At 37.3% G+C, this 20337-nt stretch overlaps 1 pseudogene; it reads right to left on the reverse strand.

The window, feature by feature from the left end:
* Positions 1-10489: 10489 nt before the first annotated feature.
* Positions 10490-11221, reverse strand: LOC133756966 (S-phase kinase-associated protein 1-like; annotated as a pseudogene).
* Positions 11222-20337: the final 9116 nt, after the last annotated feature.

Genomic DNA, 20337 nt, shown 5'->3' on the forward strand with positions numbered 1-20337 from the left:
GGTTTTATACCCATTGGAAAGTTTGTACAAGTCATTTAAGAAATGTGTTTCTTTGTTTTGAGTTCATCCTGCCTGCTTATCTCTCATTTCTCCCATTTGGCTGTGACTGTTACAGGACAGAGAAAAGTTCTACCCTGGGGCCTCTCTGGGGAAGCTGTTTGTCTTTACCATACTCCTGAGACTAGCCACAGATAACACCAGCCACTTGGCCCTCCTTGAGGCCCTGGCAACAGAGTCTGTTTTACTCCTAATCAAGAACATTCTTCATGTGTCTTTCATTATCACACTTCTAGCTCAGGCTGGTTTCCCAACTATGCTAAGAAAATTTTTCACATTACTGGAGGGGCCTCTTTGTTCTCTCTTTTTTTAATTATTTTTATTTATTTATTTTTGACATGCAGAGTGGACAGTGAGAGAGAGAGAGACAGAGAGAAAGGTCTTCCTTTTGCCGTTGGTTTACCCTCCAATGGCCGCCGCGGCCGGCGCGCTGCGGCCGGCGCACTGCGCTGATCCGATGGCAGGAGCCAGGTGCTTCTCCTGGTCTCCCATGGGGTGCAGGGCCCAAGTACTTGGGCCATCCTCCACTGCACTCCCTGGCCACAGCAGAGAGCTGGCCTGGAAGAGGGGCAACCGGGACAGGATCGGTGCCCCGACCGGGACTAGTGCTCTTTGTTCTCTTTACTTCGTTACCATCGCCATTCTAACTGACTACTTTCATCAAGACAAGGATGATTCCACAGGGCAAGATGGGTGTATTGCTATAAGAGCATGTGATAATAGATTGCAAAACAAGGTATGCCTATCAAATCATAAACTTACTATGTTATAAAACTGCGGCTTTTTCATTGTTTGTTTAAAATTTATGATTATTTTCTCTATTGCCATTGCAAATTGAAACAATTATCAAAATTTGGCTGTGCGTGGATGAGCATTTACCTAGATGTTAAGAAGCTGGTTAAGATGCCTGCATCCAGGTCCGGCACTGTGGCTCACTTGGTTAATCCTCCGCCTGTGGCACTGGCATCCTATATGGGCCCCGAGTTTTAGTCCTGGTTGCTCCTTTTCCAGTCCAGCTCTTTGCTGGAGGGCAGTGGAGGATGGCCCAAGTGCTTGGGCCCCTGCACCTGCATGGGAGACCAGGAAGAAGCACCTGGCACCTGGCTTCAGACTGGCACAGTGCCGGCTGTAATGGCCATTTGGGGAGTGAACCAACAGAAGGAAGACCTTTCTCTTTGTCTCTCTCTCTCTGTGTCTATAACTCTACCTGTCAAATAAAAAAAAAAAAAGATTCCTGCACCCCAGTTGGAGTGTTTGGGTTTAGATCACAGCCCCAGCTTCCAATTTCATTTCATGCTAATACAGATCCTGGGAGACAGGTGGTAATGGATCAAGTAGTTGGGTTCCTCCTATGCATGTGGGAGAACTGGACTGAGTTACCAGCTCCTAGCTATAGCATGACAGTCCCAGTCATTATGGACACTTGAAGACTGAATCAGTAATTGGGAATTCTCTCCTAGATAGATAGATAGATAGATAGATAGATAGATAGATAGATATAGGCATACACACATATATACACTTTTCAAAGAAAAATTTAACTGTTATATAGTAATATAGTATATAACAATTTGCACTGACACATAATAAAGTGATTTATGAGCATTAGTGTAATGGATCAGCACAATGGTTTTTAGAATTAAGCAATGGTATTCAACTAATGGATGCAACTGGAGACCATTATTCTTAGTGAAATAAGTCAGTCCCCCAAAGAGAAATATCATATGTTTTTTTTTCTGATATATTGTAGCTAATAGAATACAAAATCCCCATAATGTATAAGAATGAAATTGATATCTTATGATTTTTTTTGACAGGCAGAGTGCACAGTGAGAGAAAGAGAGACAGAAAGATCTTCCTTTTGCCGTTGGTTCACCATCCAATGGCCACCACGGCTGACGCGTTGCAGCCGGCACATCACGCTGATCCGAAGGTAGGAGCCAGGTGCTTCTCCTGATCTCCCATGCGGGTGCAGGGCCCAAGGACTTGGGCCATTCTCCACTGCATTCCCTGGCCACAGCAGAGAGCTGGCCTGGAAGAGGGGCAATCAGGACAGAATCCGGCACCTCAACCGGGACTAGAACCCGATGTGCCGGCGCTGCAAGGCGGAGGATTAAGCCTACTGAGCCGCAGCGCCGGCCAACATCTTATGATTTGATTGTCATTTATAGCCCTTGTCTATATCCCTGCATAACACTGGTCTTTCTATTTTTCACTTGTTGAGCATTGTGGTTAGTGGTGCATTAAGCCTTTGATTATAAAGTAACTTGAAAGTATCTTATGGCAAAATTAAAAGAAACCATAAAGAAAGTAAAGGAAGAGGATTTGAGGGAGGAAGGGAAGTATAGATAATCTTTTTAGAACTGTATCTATGAAATGCATGAAATCTGTTCTCTTTGTATTAATATTTTTAAATAAAATTTAAAGAGTCTATGTGAAACCAACCTGATAAAAAACAAAGCTTTTATAGGTAAAGTAGATGCAACTAGCAATTTTCTGTATCAGTTATCTTGTCAAACTATCCTGTAGAAAACTTGGATTATTTCAAACAAGCCTTTGGTTCCACAAAGCAGCACAGTGAGAGTGGAGCATGTGGTCTCATTGGAACTTCAAGTTGCTACTTTTCCGCTTCTCCAAGGGTTACATAATGGAGCTCAAAGAAGAATCATGTACTAAATCTGGAAAGAAATATGAATCACAATAAATTTTGAAAGTACATCCTAATCTTTTTCTTTTTAAAAATTTTACTTACAGTAAACAAATTTGATGCATTTCATATATACAGATTTAGGAACATAGTGATTCTTCCCACTCTACCCTCCTTCCTGCTTAAGCTCCCGTCCTGCCTCCTCCTTCCTCTTTCACTCCCTCTCTTAATATTTACGATGATATACTTTATTTCAGTTTATTTTATACCCATAAGATTAACACTACACCAAATAAAGAGTACAACAAATAACAATAAGAAAAAAAAAAAAACACTGTTTCTGAACAGTAGAGCCTAGGACTGTAAATCATCATCGAATTTTAAAATGTCAATTTCAGTTTTTATACATTACATTTTTGGTACTCCGTTGGTAACAACAGATCAGGGAAAACATATGATATTTATCTGTGGCAATGACTTATTCCACTAAATATAATGGTGCCTAGTAGCATTCCTTTTGTTGAAAATGAAAGGATTTCAACCTTTTTATGGATGAGTAGTATTCTATTATATATATATATATATATACATATCATAATTATATCATAATTTCTTTATCCAATAATCATTTGGTGGACAAGCTCATTGATTCCCTATCTTAGATATTATGGATTTAACTTCAGTAAACAAGGGTTGCAAATAACTTTTTCTTATGATACTTTCATTTCACTTGGGTAAATTCCCAGGAATGAGATTGCTGGGTCAAATGATAGAATTATTTTCAGATTTCTGAGGTATCTCCATACTGTCTTCCACAGTGGCTATTGCATTCCCAGCAACAGTGGATTAGTATACCATTTTTCCACATCCTCACCAACATTTATTATTTGCTGATTTCTGTTTGTGATCCATTCTAACTGGGATGAGGGGAAACCTCACTCTGGTTTTTATTTGAAGTTTCCTGATGGCTAGTGATATTCATAATTTTTTATGTGTCTGTTAGCCATTTGAATTTCCTCTCTTGAAAAATTCCTTTCAAGTTCTTAGCCCATTTTTTAGTGGGGTTGTTTGTTTTGTTGTTGTTAAGTGTTTTGAGCTCTTTATAGATTTTGGATATGAATCCTTTATCAGTTTCATAGTTTGCAAATATTTTCCTATTCTATCAGTTGCCCTTTCATTTTGCTGAGTGTTTTTTTTTTTTTTTTTTTTTTTTTTTTTTTTTTTTTTTTTTTTGCAGTGCAGAAGGCTCTCAGCTTCTTGTAATCTCATTTGTCTATTTTGGCTTTGATTACCTGTGTTTCTGGAATCTTTGCCAAGAGGTGGTTTTGGTTTTTTTTGTTTGTTTGTTTTGTTTTGTTTTGGATTTTTGTGTTTTTTTCCTATGCCAATGTCTTGCAGAGTTTCGGCAATGTTCCCCTCTAGTAATTTGATGGTATCAGGTTCTTTCTGTATACCAACTGGACTGGAAATTGACTTACATCTAAAGACAAAATGTGACAACTTCCACCTCCACTTTAGGAGGGGACGTGGATATAGATGGCAGTTATGACCTTATTTACTAATTCAGTCACAGAAAAGAAGGTCAAGGTGGCCAGTTGGGCTGGATTCAGGGATTAAAAGGAAAAATGAGAAGAGGAATGCGAAAGAGAAGCATCTGCTGGAGGAAAAGCACAAGGAAAGAAGGAAATGTGAGATCTTGATCTTGTCATTGCTATAGGATTCATTATATTCTAAGCTTAACCCATATCTGAGTTAGATTATTTCAGCAGTGAAATTTGAGACTTTAGAATATACGAAAATTACATGAGACTTTGAACATTCAGTTGATGAGTCATGGGATGTTTTGTATTGGATCAAATCCAGAAGATGGATTTTAGCAGGCAAGTCTGCCTCCAAAAAGGTCATATACTAATTTGTTATAAAAGTAATGGAAAATTAATAGAGATTTTCTCCTATTTGAGGCAGTCCTAGAATCCTAGGACTTCAAAGAAGAAAGTTCTATATGTGGTAGCTAGTTCGTGTCAAATATTATACAGATGGTGATATCATTGACAGTGGTTGATGAAAAATTTAAGTCATTTTACATAGCTCACTTCTTTTTTTAACTTTTATTTAATGAATATAAATTTCCAATGTACAGCTTATGGATTACAGTGGCTTCCCCCTCCCATAACTTCCCTCCCACCCGCAACCCTCCTCTCTCCAGCTCCCTCTCCCCTTCCATTCACATCAAGATTCATTTTCAATTCTCTTTATATAGAGAAGAACAATTTAGTATATATTAAGTAAAGACTGCAACAGTTTGCACCCACATAGAAACAAAAAGTGAAACATACTGTTTGAGTACTAGTTATAGCATTAAATGACAATGAACAACACATTAAGGACAGAGATCCTACATGAGGAGCAAGTGCACAGTGACTCCTGTTGTTGACCCAACAAATTGACACTCTAGTTTATGGCGCCAGTAACCACCCTAGGCTCATGTGATGAATTGCCAAGGCTATGGAAGCCTTCCATATTCTCCGACTCTGATCATATTTAGACAAGGTCATAAGAGACAGGGTGAGGATAGTAACCAATGATCCTAAGAGTGGCATTAACCAGGTCTGAACTATTATGCAGCATTAAGTGGGGAAGAGGACCATCAGTACACACAGGTTGGGAGTAGAGCCATTGGTGGTAAAGTAGAGGTTATGATTATGAAGGAATGAGGCCCAATTGCGTTAGACAGGGTCTAGAACAAAGGACAGAGTCATTATTAGAGGAGCTAAGAAAGGTGCTGTCTAAGCTACAATTTCTGATTGAGAGGCAAATAGAACCTGACAGAAGGGGCTTGATAATAATCTGGTGGGCTTTAGGCCTTGTGAGTTAAGAGGCCCAGACTTATCTATCTCTTCACATGGGGTACATCCTAAGGGAGATGTGAACCTCTTAGGGGAAGGCACTCTGTTGACTTTCATTACTTGGCTGGCCTGGGAGGAGAGCTGGCCAGGTAAAGGCAGGTGGCATCTCTAACACAAATTTACAGTTCTGCCTGCAATGTTGCTGACCCTACTTGGGCATCCCTGCAGCTGCAGGGGTCAATTTGGAAACTGGGCTGAGTGAAGGGCTTTTCAGCTTAGAGCCAATAAGATCTGTGGCTCTGACCTGGGCATCCTTCGACTCCAGGGCAGGTCCATTTCCAGTGATCCAACTTTTGGCAGACTTGCCAGGGCTCCTCACAAGTTGACTTCTGCTGAAGCCCAGGCTTACCACATTGAAAGCCACTGCAGTGGACTGGCCTGTTGGGTCTCCTTGAGGGCAGATCACTGTACAGATTGGCCATTAATAGGCCTGCCACCCATTGATCTGATGCCTAGCTTTCTTTTCCTCCTGGTTTGTGTTAAAGCAGACCAGAGGATGCAAGTCAAGGGAGTGCCCAAGTCCCATCTCTAATCTTCGGTGGCCTGAAATCCAAGTCTATAGTCACAGACATATTCTAAATTTTTCTAAGGTAGACAATGCCCATGAGGAAAATTATATTCTCACTTTAAAACTTTCTTTCCCTTTGGTCTGAAAGGGAGGTTTTTTCTACTTACTGTATACTTCGCTGATGGAGTAGTAAATCTAGCTATGAGATTATAATTTAACCTCTTATTTTGGCTATGCTATTACAGAAAAATGTTAGCCATCTCTTTTATGAGGTCTAAAGATTAAATTGTGCATCCTACAGATTCCTTCATAATAGAATTAGTTTCCTACCTTGAAGAGAATAGAGAAATGAAAGAACAAGTTGGGCTTAGAATAGAGAAATGAGGGCGCAAGTCCTAGATCGCTTGCTGACAATAGCAATATCACATGAATACTTAGCAAACCGTTTCAACCATTAGATAACAACTTAAGAAAACATTTACCAGAAGGTCCAATGCCTTCTATAAATTGTAAGAATCATGTATTTGAAAACACCTCTTAAATATCGAACATGGTGTAGTTTGTTCGACCAGTAAACTTAAGCACAACCATATAAAATGTTTTTACTTTCTTTCTACCAACAAGTATAAAACATGTGATGCAGAGATTCAGGTCACACGAATTAAAATGTATCTTTGATTAATTTTAGCAGCTTAAATTTATGGACAATCTTATGTATAAGCCAATTAAAATAAAAATCTTAATAAAATTTTCCCATGTGGACATATAATATGTACACACATATAACATAACATAATAGACCAATATAGCAATTTTAATAATAGCTTTTAAAATCTTTAACTCTTTTTGTAGATTGCCAATTGATTTGAATTGCTTTTTGTTTTTAGTAACCTCAGTTAGCCATACTTTCTCTCAGTTGGTACTATTAATACATTATTGGCTTCATCTGTTTACAGAGCCATCCCAAAGTACTGAATACAATAGAAGTGGCTGGAAAAAGTCCGTAGGAACCTATAGGAGGACAGCTAAACACAGAACCAACAATGCTTTAGTTTTATGAGCAGCAAATCATATACAACTGTGGATGACAAAAGACTTTAAGTTGCCATGTTTAAAATTATAAACTCATCAGCCAACAAGAGGCACTTGCTTACTTCACAGTTTTTATGAAAGCACCTGTAGGATTTTACAAGTATTTAACCCTTTAGGCCTCTAGGGCCTCTGGGGCTTTCTGATTAAGATAACTATCATGTCTAGTAACACAAGATTACTAGACTTTTTAATTCTCAAACATTTGTATTAATAGCATTTTCCATTATAGAAACTTAACATTTAGTACCACGTCACATCTTGACAGTACTTCTAATATAATCCAAATAGCCTGATTAGTTGGTGTCTCTATAAGATGAGAGACATAGGTCCTTCGATTTTTTCAGTTGGGCCCAAACTGGAAAAACCAAAGTCCAAGATTTACTGGAAATTTTAGAGTCCAGATTGTTTGAAACTTTGATTTTTTGAATGCCTGTCAAGAATGCCAAGAAGGCTCAAAATCCAAAATATCTGGTTGAAATAAGATTCCTTAAAATCATGACATAACATAGACCAAATTTGATCATTGTTACAAGGTGATTATTCAAATCTTTGAAAATAAGCACATATTTAAATAACCCATAGCTCTTAATAAAAATTCAGCTGTTTTTGAACAACTAGAATTTAACAGACATCAAGAGAACATAATAGATTACTTTAACACATTGATTTAACAGAGCATCAGAGTTTAATTCTATGTCAAAGAGAAATTGAGCTTCCTGTGATCTTTTGCTGTGAGGTTTCCTTCCTTTACCTTCTTTCATATTGATGACCATGTTTCTGTGTTTCTGTGTGTAACACATCTTTAAGCATCTTTTGCAGGGCAGGATGAGTGGCAACAAATTCTTTCAGTTTCTGTTTGCTATGAAAAGTCTTAACTTCACCTTCATTCACAAATGAGAGCTTTGCAGGATATAATATTCTGGGCTGGCATTTTTTTCTCTCTTAGTACCTGAGCTATGTCTCTCCATTCCCTTCTAGCTTGTAGGGTTTCTGATGAGAAGTCTATTGTGAGTCTAATTGGAGATCCTCTGAGAGTAACCTGACGTTTCTCTCTTGCACCTTTTAGAATCTTTTCTTTATGTTTCACTGTGGTGAGTTTGATTACAACATGTCATGGTGAGGATCTCTTTTGGTCATGTTTACTAGGGGTTCTATGAGCTTCCTGTACTAGGATATAATATTCTGGGCTGGCAGTTTTGCTCTTTTAGTACTTGTGCTATATCTCGCCATTCCCTCCTAGGCTGAAGGGTTTCTGATGAGAAGTCTACTGTGAGTCTAATTGGAGATCCTCTGAGAGTAATCTGACATTTCTCTCTTGCACATTTTAGAATCTTTTCTTTATGTTTCACTGTAGTGAGTTTGATTACAATGTGTCATGGTGAGGATCTCTTTTGGTCATGTTTATTAGGGGTTCTATGTGATTCCTGTACTTGGATGTCTCTGTCCTTCTCCAGACCTGGGAAGTTCTCTGCAATTATCTCACTAAAAAGGCCTTCTACCGATATGGACACGAGTTTCTCTCTCTCCGCTCACCTCTCAAAGGCAAACAACAAATGCAAAAACCGAGGTAATAAGAACAAGGAAGACACTGTGATGCCACCAAATGAAAAAGACACCCCAATTCAAGATTATGAAGATGATGAAATAGAAGAAATGCAAGAAGTGGATCTCAAAAAATTGATAAGAACATTCAGAAGTTCTCAAAAACAAATTCTTGAACTACAGAAATCCTTAATGGACAAGATAGAAAATCTCTCTCATGAAAATGAAATACTAAGGAGGAATCAAAATGAAATGAAACAACTAGTAGAACAAGAAACTGTGATAGTGACCAGAAATCATAATGAAATGAAGAATTCAATAGATCAAATGACAAACACATTAGAGAGCCTTAAAAACAGAATGGGTGAAGCAGAAGAGAGAATATCAGACTTAGAAGACAGAGCACAGGAAAGTATACAGTCAAACCAAAGAAAAGAAGAGGAAATTAGAAATCTAAAAAATATTGTTGGGAATCTACACGATACTATTAAAAAACCCAACATAGATCACTTCTATCAGAGTCAGGGATTGGATTTCTCCCACATAGGGAAAGCAAAGTCCATGTCATACTCTGTTCTCATTAGAGAATAATTGTGGTTAACCCCATTCTCTTTGACCCTGTTCTACTGGTACCTTCTACTGTACACTTGTTAGCTTTAGTACAGTGCCCAGTAAGGCATACTGCTACTTAATTTTTTGTCCTTATTTCTAAATATTTTTTTTTCATAACTATACTCTTTTTAGCTGACTGACCCATTTCTTTGGCCTTTGATAAAGGAATCCATTTAAAGTCAACAACGTGCTTCTCCTGATAATTTTGCCTTTTAATGGGATAATTACAAAAAACTTAGAGAACTAAGATAGCATTAGCAGAATTTCAACAACAAACACTTTTATCTCATCTCTCAGAAAAAGCTACCATCGAGTTCTTTCATTTTTTTTAAGTGTCTTTTTTAATTGAAAAGCTAACAAATTGTCTAGTTACATTTCTCCCCACCCCCATAACCACAAACCAGGTAGTAACTGAGTCTTCTAGGCAATATACTCAAAGCTGAGAAGATTAAAAATAAGAACAAGTCCTCAGATCCAATTAAGGGAGCCCTGCTACACACAAGCTGATCAATGCCAGTGATACTGACTGATGGTGCAGCTGAAAGACATCCTAATGGGCCCACTCAGAATGTTTGTTTCAAGTAGCCTCTTTCCAGTTTCCAACTCATGAATAAAGATAGTATTTTTTTAATTCTATTTCAGAAAACTTTTTGGAAGCTGTTTTATTTACAATGCCAACTTTTTTTTTTTTTTGACAGGCAGAGTGGGTAGTGAGAGAGAGAGACAGAGAGAAAGGTCTTCCTTTTTGCCATTGGTTCACCCTCCAATGGCTGCCGCAGCCAGCGCGCTGCGGCCGGCACACCCCGCTGATCTGATGGCAGGAGCCAGGTGCCTATCCTGGTCTCCCATGGAGCGCAGGGCCCAAGTACTTGGGCCATCCTCCACTGCACTCCCTGGCCACAGCAGAGAGCTGGCCTGGAAGAGGGGCAACTGGGACAGAATCCAGTGCCCCAACCAGGACTAGAACCCGGTGTGCTAGCGCCGCTAGGCAGAGGATTAGCCTATTGAGCCGCAGCGCCGGCCTACAATGCCAACTTTTAAAAGATCACTCAATTTAACTGAACAATAAACTAGGCAGCAATCACTCTGTGAGAAGAGAGGAAACCCCAAATGTCACTTTCTATGGAGAACCCACAGTTCAGTTTTATTCAGAGCAAAGTAAACAGGAACTTTCAATCATACTAGAAGAAACTCGGGTTTGGAATCTGTACTCAAACTACACATGCAATGAGGACAATATTCTGCTAAAACAAATGATTTGCTGCTGCATTTGTCTACGTTTGCCTAATATTAACAATTATAAACAGAGCAGTACAACTAGTATTTGGAACAATCCTTACAGTGTTACAGTGTCAGGCACAACGTTTCACTTCTCTTCACACCACGGTTCTCTTTGCGTACCTGGGCTTCTTCTTCTTCAGTAAAGTCGTTCTTAATGTTGAAGGTCTTGCGAATCTCCTTAGGAGTCTTCCCCTTGATCATATTGGCAACAGTCTTGCACGTAACGTTCAGCAAACCTTTGATGTCTAAGTAGTTTGCAGCCAGAATAAGCTCAAAAAGTGTTCCTTGGTCAACTTTCAGGAATTCCTGGTCCCAAACAGGGATATCATCCGTTCGCTTTTCTCTGTTCTCATCGTCTTCAGGAGGAGGAGGATCATCCTTGTGGTGGGTGCACCACTGAATGACCTTTTTTAATATTGCTGCATTAACATTTGGTAGAGGAACCAGGTCATCATCTCCTTCATCATCCATCCCCAAATCTTCCAACATGGTCTTGATAGTCACAGACTGTTTGGCAATTTCTACATCAACTTCAAAAATCTCTTCATCAGAACTCTGAAACTTTATTGAAGGCATGGTGTTTGGGTTTGAGGAGCCGGCCGGTCGGAGGCTGATGAGAGAGGGGCGGTATCAACGCAAGGAGAAGAGAAAGGCAGACGCAAGGCCACTCTCAATTTTTTCAAAATTTTAAAATAATTAATGAATTTTATTTTTAGAGAAATGCTGTTTATTGAAAAATTGAGTAGAAAATACAGGGTTTCATATACTCAATCGCTATACCATAAACAATTTTTTCTCAATTATTAACATCTTGCATTAACATACTTGTTATAATTGATGAATCAATAATGACATATTGTTATTAACTAAAATCCATAGTTTTACATTTTGAGTTGTATAGTTTTGTGAATTTTGAAAAGTGATTAATGTTATGTATTCTCCACTAAGCTACCATAAAGAACAGACTCACTGAACTAAAAATGCCCTGTATTTCACCTTTTCACCTCTCCTTGATATTTTCAATATCTTTAGAGTTTTGCCTTTTCTAGAATGTCAGGTAATTGGAATCATAAAGTAGGTAACCTTTTCAACTTGACTTTTTTCACTTAGCAATATGCATCCATAATTTTCTATATTCTATTAATTTAATTGAGCATTTTATATAATGCCACATACCTCTATTAGCATATCAATTATACTTTTATACATTTATTTAGTGCTGACACACAAAACTTTGAAGCACATTTACAAGTATTCTGAGGCCCTCTTCCATAATACTTAATGGCCATGCAGGTATCTTATAACAGCATATTCTTGATTCTTTCTTTCTGTGCCTTAGACTATTGCCCTATGAATTTTATTTATCTAAGAACTATTATCATTAAATAGGTTGTTCTTAATTTAAATGAAATTTTATATTTTAGATAATAAAGAATAAGAAAAATAAGATTTTATTTCACCTTTACTTTTTCATTTTCTAATGATCTTTTTATGTAGATACAAATTCTGACCTTTATAATTATCCTTCTGAAGAACTTCTTTTAACATTTTTTCCCATAAAGCAGGTATCCTGATAACAAATTGCTATAATTTTTGATTGGAAAAGTCTAGTTTGGTTTTGTCTTTCTTTCAACTTCTTTTGGAATATAAAATTTTAAAAATTATTTTGCGTTTAAAATATTGTTAATAGAGGATTTTTCATGTATTTTATAGATATAATTCAAAGGAGGAAAGCATGCTTGTCCTGTTAAGTCACCCGTTCTTTCTTTCTTTTTTTCCCTTTAATTTTTTCAATAACATAATTTCAATTTATATTATAATCACAGGTTTAATGCACCACTAACCATAATGTTCAACAAGTAAAAAGGAGAAAGACTACTATTCCACAAGAATCTAGGCAAGTGCTGTAAACAATCATCAGATCATAAGATGTCAGTTTCATCTTTATGCTTTTTTATATTCTATATTAACTGATACATATCAGAGAAAACATTGTCTTTTTTTGGGATTGGAGACCATTATGCTTCATGAAATAAATCAGCCTTTCAACATTTTAAACATTTCACCTCACTCTTCTAGGATGCATGGTTTCTGAAGAGAAGTTGTATATAGTTTTTATGTTTAATTCCTTGTAGGTAAGGTATATTTCCCCTGCAATTCCTTTCAATATATTCTTTCAAAAAAGATTTATTTGAAAAGCATACTGACACAGAGATAGGGAGAGAGAGAGAGAGAGAGACAGAGGGAGGTAAAAGGGGGACTGCAGAGAATCTTCTATCCAGTAATTCACTTCCCAAATGGTGGCACCATACAGGACTTGGTCAGCTGAAATCAGGAAGTCCAGTTTGGACTCCTACATTGGTAACAGGGGCTCTGACTCGTGGGTCATCTTATGTTGCCATCCCAGGCACATTAGCAGAAAGCTGAATCAGAAGTGGAGTAGCCACTATTGGAGCCATCATTCAGATATGGGATTTCAGTGTCAAAGCATTGGTTTAACCTGATATGCCACAATGCCAGTTTGTCATCTGTTCTTTCTTTTTCTGGATAGATTAAAGGATTTCATATTATTAGCACTATTTAAAAAAAAGTCACTTGTAACATGCTGCTAAAATCATAGCAACCAGTTTATGGGTTGTTGGTACAGAGAATTTTAATGGCAAACTTGGAGCTTTCTTAAGACAAAGATTCTAAACTGAGACAGTGAGTAGATGAACATTCTACATCAGGAGAAAAATATTCTTGCTTTACCACTAATCTAGATACAATCATGTTGTAGGAAGGAGCCATTACCGGCACTATTATTTGAACCTGGTTTCAAGGTTTGTGTCAGACCAACTGAGGTAGAAGGCTTTCAGCAAAGGCATGAATGGAACCAATTTGGGATATCTTGTTAAATGCTAGCAACAATGAAGAAACTTGTGTGTTAGAAGCAGTTATATATTGGAACAGCAGGAATAAAGAGGAAAATGTTTAAAAGTCTAAATGCATATACATCAACAAGCAATGATGTAGTTAAAACTATCTTATAATAAGATCTAATCTGAAAAATTCCTATAAATGAGAATTTTGAGAGCCAAGACAGCCCTTTGTTTTACTGAGTGCACTGCCAGTGAGCATATGCCTTTGCATTTTGTTCATGGTCACTAATATACCATAGGGCTTGAGAAATACTGGCCAGTTTTTAGAAGGCAGGCATAACCACATTTTTTTTTTGCTTCTACTAAATAGTGTTCATTAAAATATCTGACAAAGTAAAAGCTTATGAACATCTCACTGATTTCATTTTTGGCATCTCCACTATTCCTGAGAAAACAGCAGGAAAAAAAAGCAGCTTTCATCATTTTTAGAAGCTCATTTTCAGGGGTTGTTCAGGCTTTTCCTGGTGCAATACACAGGTAATATTATGGTTAAAGGAAAAATGGAGAGACTGATTCCTCCTTAAACAAAGTGCGAAGAAAACATAAAATTATCTGTTGTGCACTGTAAGTTATAATGTGACTCAAAAACCATGCCTGGTCTACTTTGCTAAGTGAAGGATAAAGAGATATTACACACCTGGAATTCCTGAACATCACAAGTACAAAAATGCATTGTTTTTTGTATTTGATTTGTGCTGTTTTAATATGAAATTCTTAGGTATAGGGTTTATTTTGGTATTTATTCTGGGGTTCTTGAATCTGTGCTTTGGTATCTATCTCTAATCTTGGAAAGTTCTCAGTCATTGTTATTTAAACTTTTCTTCTGTAATTTTATTTCTTCCTATTATTTATATCACTCCTATATCATATGTCTTATAATTGTCCCATGGTTCTTGATTGTCCTATTCCATCTTTTTCATTGTATTTTCATTTTAATTTTGAACTGGGAGTTGTTTTGAGATCACTGATTCTTTCCTGAGTCATTCCTGGTCTATACAGGAGACTAATATTGGAGTTTTTAAAAGCTGCTAGTCTTTTATTTTTGATTCTTAGTATTTCATTGTGGTTCTTAAAGCCTTAATATATTTGCATTACCCATTGGTTTTTCAATTTTAACTCACTGTATTGGTAGAGTCTTTAAGTATTAGGGACCTTCTTTGAAGCCCCTTCATATATTAGTTTTAGTTATCAGTATAATAATTCCAAAATTTCTGCCATATTGAATCTTGCTATGGTGTTCCCTTTGCCTCTTTGAAGTATTCTTTTTTTCACATGCTTTGATATTTTTGGTTGAAATCTGAACACAATGAGTAAAAGCAACTAAGGTATATATGATGTGGGAAGGTAGGACATGTTAGCTGGAAGAAAGGAGCTGAGGTTTGACAGCCCCAGTTAAATAACTGTTGGACAGTTCCAGCTCATCCATGGCAGTGCAGATAACTGACAGCCCCAGTTGGTCCATACTACCAAGCACCGATGTTGGACAGCTCCAGCAAACCTATGTGGTAGTGCAGGCAACAGATTGATAGCTATAGGCAATGCACAGTTTTATAGCTGTGGTCAATACATTGGGGGACCCCTACATAATATCCTAGTCCATCTTGCATGACAGTCTAGTCTGGCCTATGTAATAAAACTCCAATTGAACCACTGGATCTTGGATTGTGAACCTGCAGAATTGTAAGCCAAAATAAATCTTCTTTCTTCCTAGGAAGTTCCTCTCAGGAATTTAAATTATCATGACAAAAAGCTGACTAATACAGTTCATCAATCATTAATGTTAGACTGATAATTTGTTGTCTAGTTTTATTTTTAATATGGCAAGACCACTTAACATGAGCTCCACTCTCAACAAATGTTTAAGTGCACCAATATAGAATTGATAACTACAGGCATATTATTACACAAAAGTTCATATCAAATAACTGAAATTTTATTGAATAGCAACTCCCATTTCCCCTGCCCTTATATGCTAGCAGCCATCATTCTACTCACCCTTTCTATAAATTTCACTATGTTAGATACTTCATGTAAGTGCAACCTTGCAGTATTTGTCTTTCTTCAACTGAGTTATTTCACTTGCCATACTATCCTACAGAGCTACTTTTCATTCTATGTATACACCATATTTCAAAAATCTATTGGCCTGTCAGTGGATATTTCAGTGTTTCCATATTTTGATTATTGTCAATAATACTAAAATATGTAAGTGCATATACCTCATTGATATTTTTATGTCACTGGAATTGCTCCATCATCTGGTAACTCTGCTGTACTTACTAAAGAATCTCCACAATGTTTTTCACAACACATATACCAATTTACATTCTATAACCTATATTTACAACGTCTTGGCTTTTTGAAAACAACCGTCATAATATGTGTAAGGTAAGTGTCCATTGTGGTTTTAATTTGCATTTCCTTACTGATTAGATATGTTGGCTACCTTTTCATGTATCTGTTAGCCATTTGGAAAAATGTTTACTTGGTCATTTGCACATTTTCTAACTGGGTTATATGGTTTGTTTTTGTTTTAATTTGTTTTGTTTTTATTTTTACTATTGAGTTGTTTCACCTTATTCTTCTATGCTTATTTCTGGGCTCTATTCTGTTCCACTGGTTTGTGAGTCTAGTTTTTTATATGTATTATACTATTCTAATAACAATTGTTTTATAATGTATTTTGAAATCAGTATTACTTTGGTTATTCTGTGTTTTTTAAAATAAGTTTTACTTTTCCTATTTTATTGAAAAATATCATGAGGTTTGAAAGAGAAGGCATTGAACCAGTAGATAACTTTGGGTCATGCATAGATTTGAATATTTATACCCCTAATCTCAGGAACTTCATCTCTGAAGTCTTATTTAATGACACTAGCAGGTTAGAAACTTAATCCAATTGTGGTGTTTAGAGGTGGGCCCTTAGGAAGTGATGAGAGTGCACTAGGTCACTAAAGTTGAGCCTCCATGACTGGCAGTCTTACAAGACATCACACTGACATAGACAAACATGCATGCTTCCTGGTTTTTGCCATGGTAATCTGCATCGCTTCTGGACTCTGTTGGCAAGACCCTCAACAGGTGAGGCTTCAAGATGTTGAGCCTCCAAAATTATGAGTCAAAATACATCTTTTGTCTTTATATTAGTCTGCCTGAGGTATTTCACTGTAGTAATAAAAGCTGCCTAATAAAGAAAATTAGTGATGAGGATTGGGATCATTACTATACCTAACTTCAGATTAAGGTAACAGGCAGAGGCAGGAAGAGTTTTGGAGGTCAGGTAGAACAATCCTAGAATGCTGTAGGCAGAGTATTATGGGTGATCCTGGTAAGGGCTTAGAAGAAAAGAAGACTAGGGGAGAGTAATATCAAAGAGATTGGCTATGTGGCTAAAAGTATAATTCTAAGGGAAATATGGACAATAAGGGCAGGCTGATGAGGCTTCAAATGAAAATGAGAATTCTGTTTGAAATTAGATTACAGGTTACCCTTGTTGCACAACAGCAAAGAATTTAACTGCATTGTGCCCATGCCCTAAGACGCTGTGAAAAGCTGAATTTAAAGGTGATTAACTACTTCATCTGTTGGAGGAAATTTCAAAGCAGCAAAGCATTCAAGCTACTGTATGGCTACCTTTAATTGCTTACATTGAAATAGAGAACAAAGGATGATTTTAAGATAGATCTTATAATTAAAAGGGAAATAGAGCAGAAAGATTTGGAAAAATCTCAGCCTGGGTATTTGGTAGAAGATAAAAGAGAATTTTCAGGAAATAAAATGAAGAGTGTAGCTGAGTGTCCCATTGCTAAGGAGACTAGTATGAATAGAAGGGATCATCAGACAGTGGGGGGATTATTCCAAAGGAATCAGAAAGTTTTGATCCTCACTCCCATTACAGTCTCATTAGACATGGACAGAATTGTTTAACTGTAGCCTGTTGAGCTTTTCACGGGCTTTACCAAGACAACATCAGGACTCATAGCTCTGTGTTCTGCCTACCACATACTTGGTGACTAAAACCAAGGTAAACACGGGCCCAGGTGTAGCTCATGATGGCAGCAGACCTTGGAATAATCATTCCCATGATACTGATTTTTCAGACACATAGAATGCAAGAGTTACAGGGACATGAAAACTTACACAGATATTTCAAAAGAGAGCCTTAGAAGCCAGGCAAAATTGTCTACAGGGTTATGTCACCTGCAGGGAGCTATTGATAGGCTGATATTTGGTGGAGCTAAGGGAGTGCAGCCAAAGTAGACTCCGGAGAGGTAACAAAAATAACAACATGCAATGCTTAATCAGGAAAGCTGCAGGAAGTATGCTCAACAAACCCTTGGAAAGCTGCAGACATCAGTGTACAGCCCATGAGAGCAGTCACACAGATCAACAAAGCTGCGGAGGCAATGTCACCACTGAGATCCTGCAATTGAAACTGTGGAGTATGTCATGTCACCCTGGAGAGCTGTAAACATCATTCTCTAATTTGACAGACCTGGATCATGGACGAGGCATGGGAAAGCCCTAGCGTCAATCTGCCCATAGCTTGGGTGCCCAGGGCCCACTCCAGTGTGCACGAGATGCCAAATATGGGGATCTAGGGTTAAGTGTCTGCCCTCTGGTATTCTGTCTTGCCTGGGGTTTATTACTCTTTTTTCCTTGATTGTTCCTCATTTTTGGAATGGGAATATATATCCTGTACCTGTCCTGCCATTGTATCCAGGAAGTATGGGATGTGAAGTTTTGTAGCTTACAGCTGGAGTTTGCCTTGAAACTCAGATAAGATTTTGAGCTTTTAAATTAATGTTGAAACAAGTTAAGAGTATGAAACTATTTGGGCTGTACTGACTATTTTGTATGTGGAAATGAGATTCATTTTGGGAGGCCAGGAGTGGAATGCTATAGTTTGAATATTTTCCCACAAAACTCAAGAGTTTAGCCTCTAAAATTCTCAGGTTAATGGTATTGAGAAGGTGGAAACAATCCAATTGTATTCTATAGAGGAGAGTTTCTTTGGGAAATAGATTAGATGAGGTCTTTATGATCAAGCCCCATGATTTAATCACAGTGGCCATATAACGGACCATATAGACTTTGGACAGATATGCACACTCTCTATCTCTTGTCATGTAATGCTCTGTGCCATCTTGGAGCTCTGTTAGGAAGGACCTCAACAAACAAGGACCTTAGACTGTGAACCTTTAATACTGTGAGTCAAAACAAACTGCTTTTCTTTATAAAGTTAGGTTCCTCATGTATTTGGAATCAACCCAGATGTCCATCAACTGCTGTCTAGATAAAGAATATATATATATATATATATATATATATATATATATATATATACATACATACACATATATGCATGCATGTTTATATATATAAACATATGTGTGTATATATATATACATAGTGAAATACTACTCAGCCATTGAAAAGAATGAAATCCTCTCTTTTGCAACAAAATGATGCAATTGGAAACTTTTAAGCTTAGTGAAATAAATTTGTCCCCAAAAGACAAATATCATGTTTTCTCCAATTTGTGATAATTAATATATAGAGTACAAAAATGAATGTATATGAGTTAAATTGACATCTTGAGATTTGGTTATTGTTTATAACCCTGTGTAAACACCAGAAGAACAATGGTCTGTCTACTTACTACTTGTTGAATTCTTTCCTTAGCAGAGAATTAAGCTCTGATTATAAAATAATGTCATCTTGGGCCTGTGCTGTGGCACAGCCCTGGCCTGCAATATCAGCATCCCATATGGGCGCTGGTTTGAGTCCCCGCTGCTCCACTTCCGGTCTATCTCCCTGTTGATGTGCCTGGGAAAAAAAAACAGAAAATGGCACAAGTGCTTGGGCCTCTGCCACCTGTGTGGGAGACAGATGGAGCTCCAGGCTCCTGGTCAGTCTGGCCCAGTCCTGGCTGTTTGTGACCATTTGGGAAGTGAACCAGCAGATACAAGATCTCTCTCTCTCTCTCTCTCTCTCTCTCTGTAAGTCTTTCTTTCAAATAAATAAAATAAATCTTTAAAAAATAATAATGTCATCTCAAAAATTAAAAGAAAAATAAGAAAGGAAGAAAAAGGGAGAGTGAGAGGGTGGTTGGAAGTATCCTTTTGTACTTTAAACTGTATTTATAAAATACACGAGATCTGTTCCCTCTATAAAAAATAAATAACTGTAAAGAAAAACAATTACTCTAATTACTGAAAAAAAACTAATGCAGATAGTATAAATATTTTGACAATATAAAATCTTCAAGTTCATGAACACAGGATTTCTATTTTTGACCATTACATAAACTTGCATGAGAAACAAGCTTATTTTTCACATTTGTACACATATGTATTAATTTCCTTGGAACATTTTCAGACACTCATATGAAAATTAGATTTGGTTTATGTGAAGTTACTGGAGAAAAATGATAGAGGATATGTACCTTTAGTGATCCTTCAGTACTATCCATTGCCTCCTAACTTTTGTTTGATTTATCTTTCCTTTCCCCTCTTTCCCATATAGCCAGTACTTGCTGGTACCCTACACCTTGAGTGGAACTCAGAGAACTGTGCCACTTGTTGCATCCTGTGTGGAATGGGGATTTCTGGCACTTATATGAAGGATGCTTACTCCCTCCTCTCTTATTTCTCCTCTTCCTCATCCCAGGAACAGAAGTATGAGTTCATGATGCGTCTTCCTGAGAAACAACTTGTAGAGACCTCATAATCAGCACCAAAGCTTACAGGAATTCACAGAAGTCTCAAA

Source organism: Lepus europaeus, chromosome 3 (genome assembly GCF_033115175.1).
Source record: "Lepus europaeus isolate LE1 chromosome 3, mLepTim1.pri, whole genome shotgun sequence".
NCBI classification, from domain to species: Eukaryota; Metazoa; Chordata; class Mammalia; order Lagomorpha; family Leporidae; genus Lepus; species Lepus europaeus.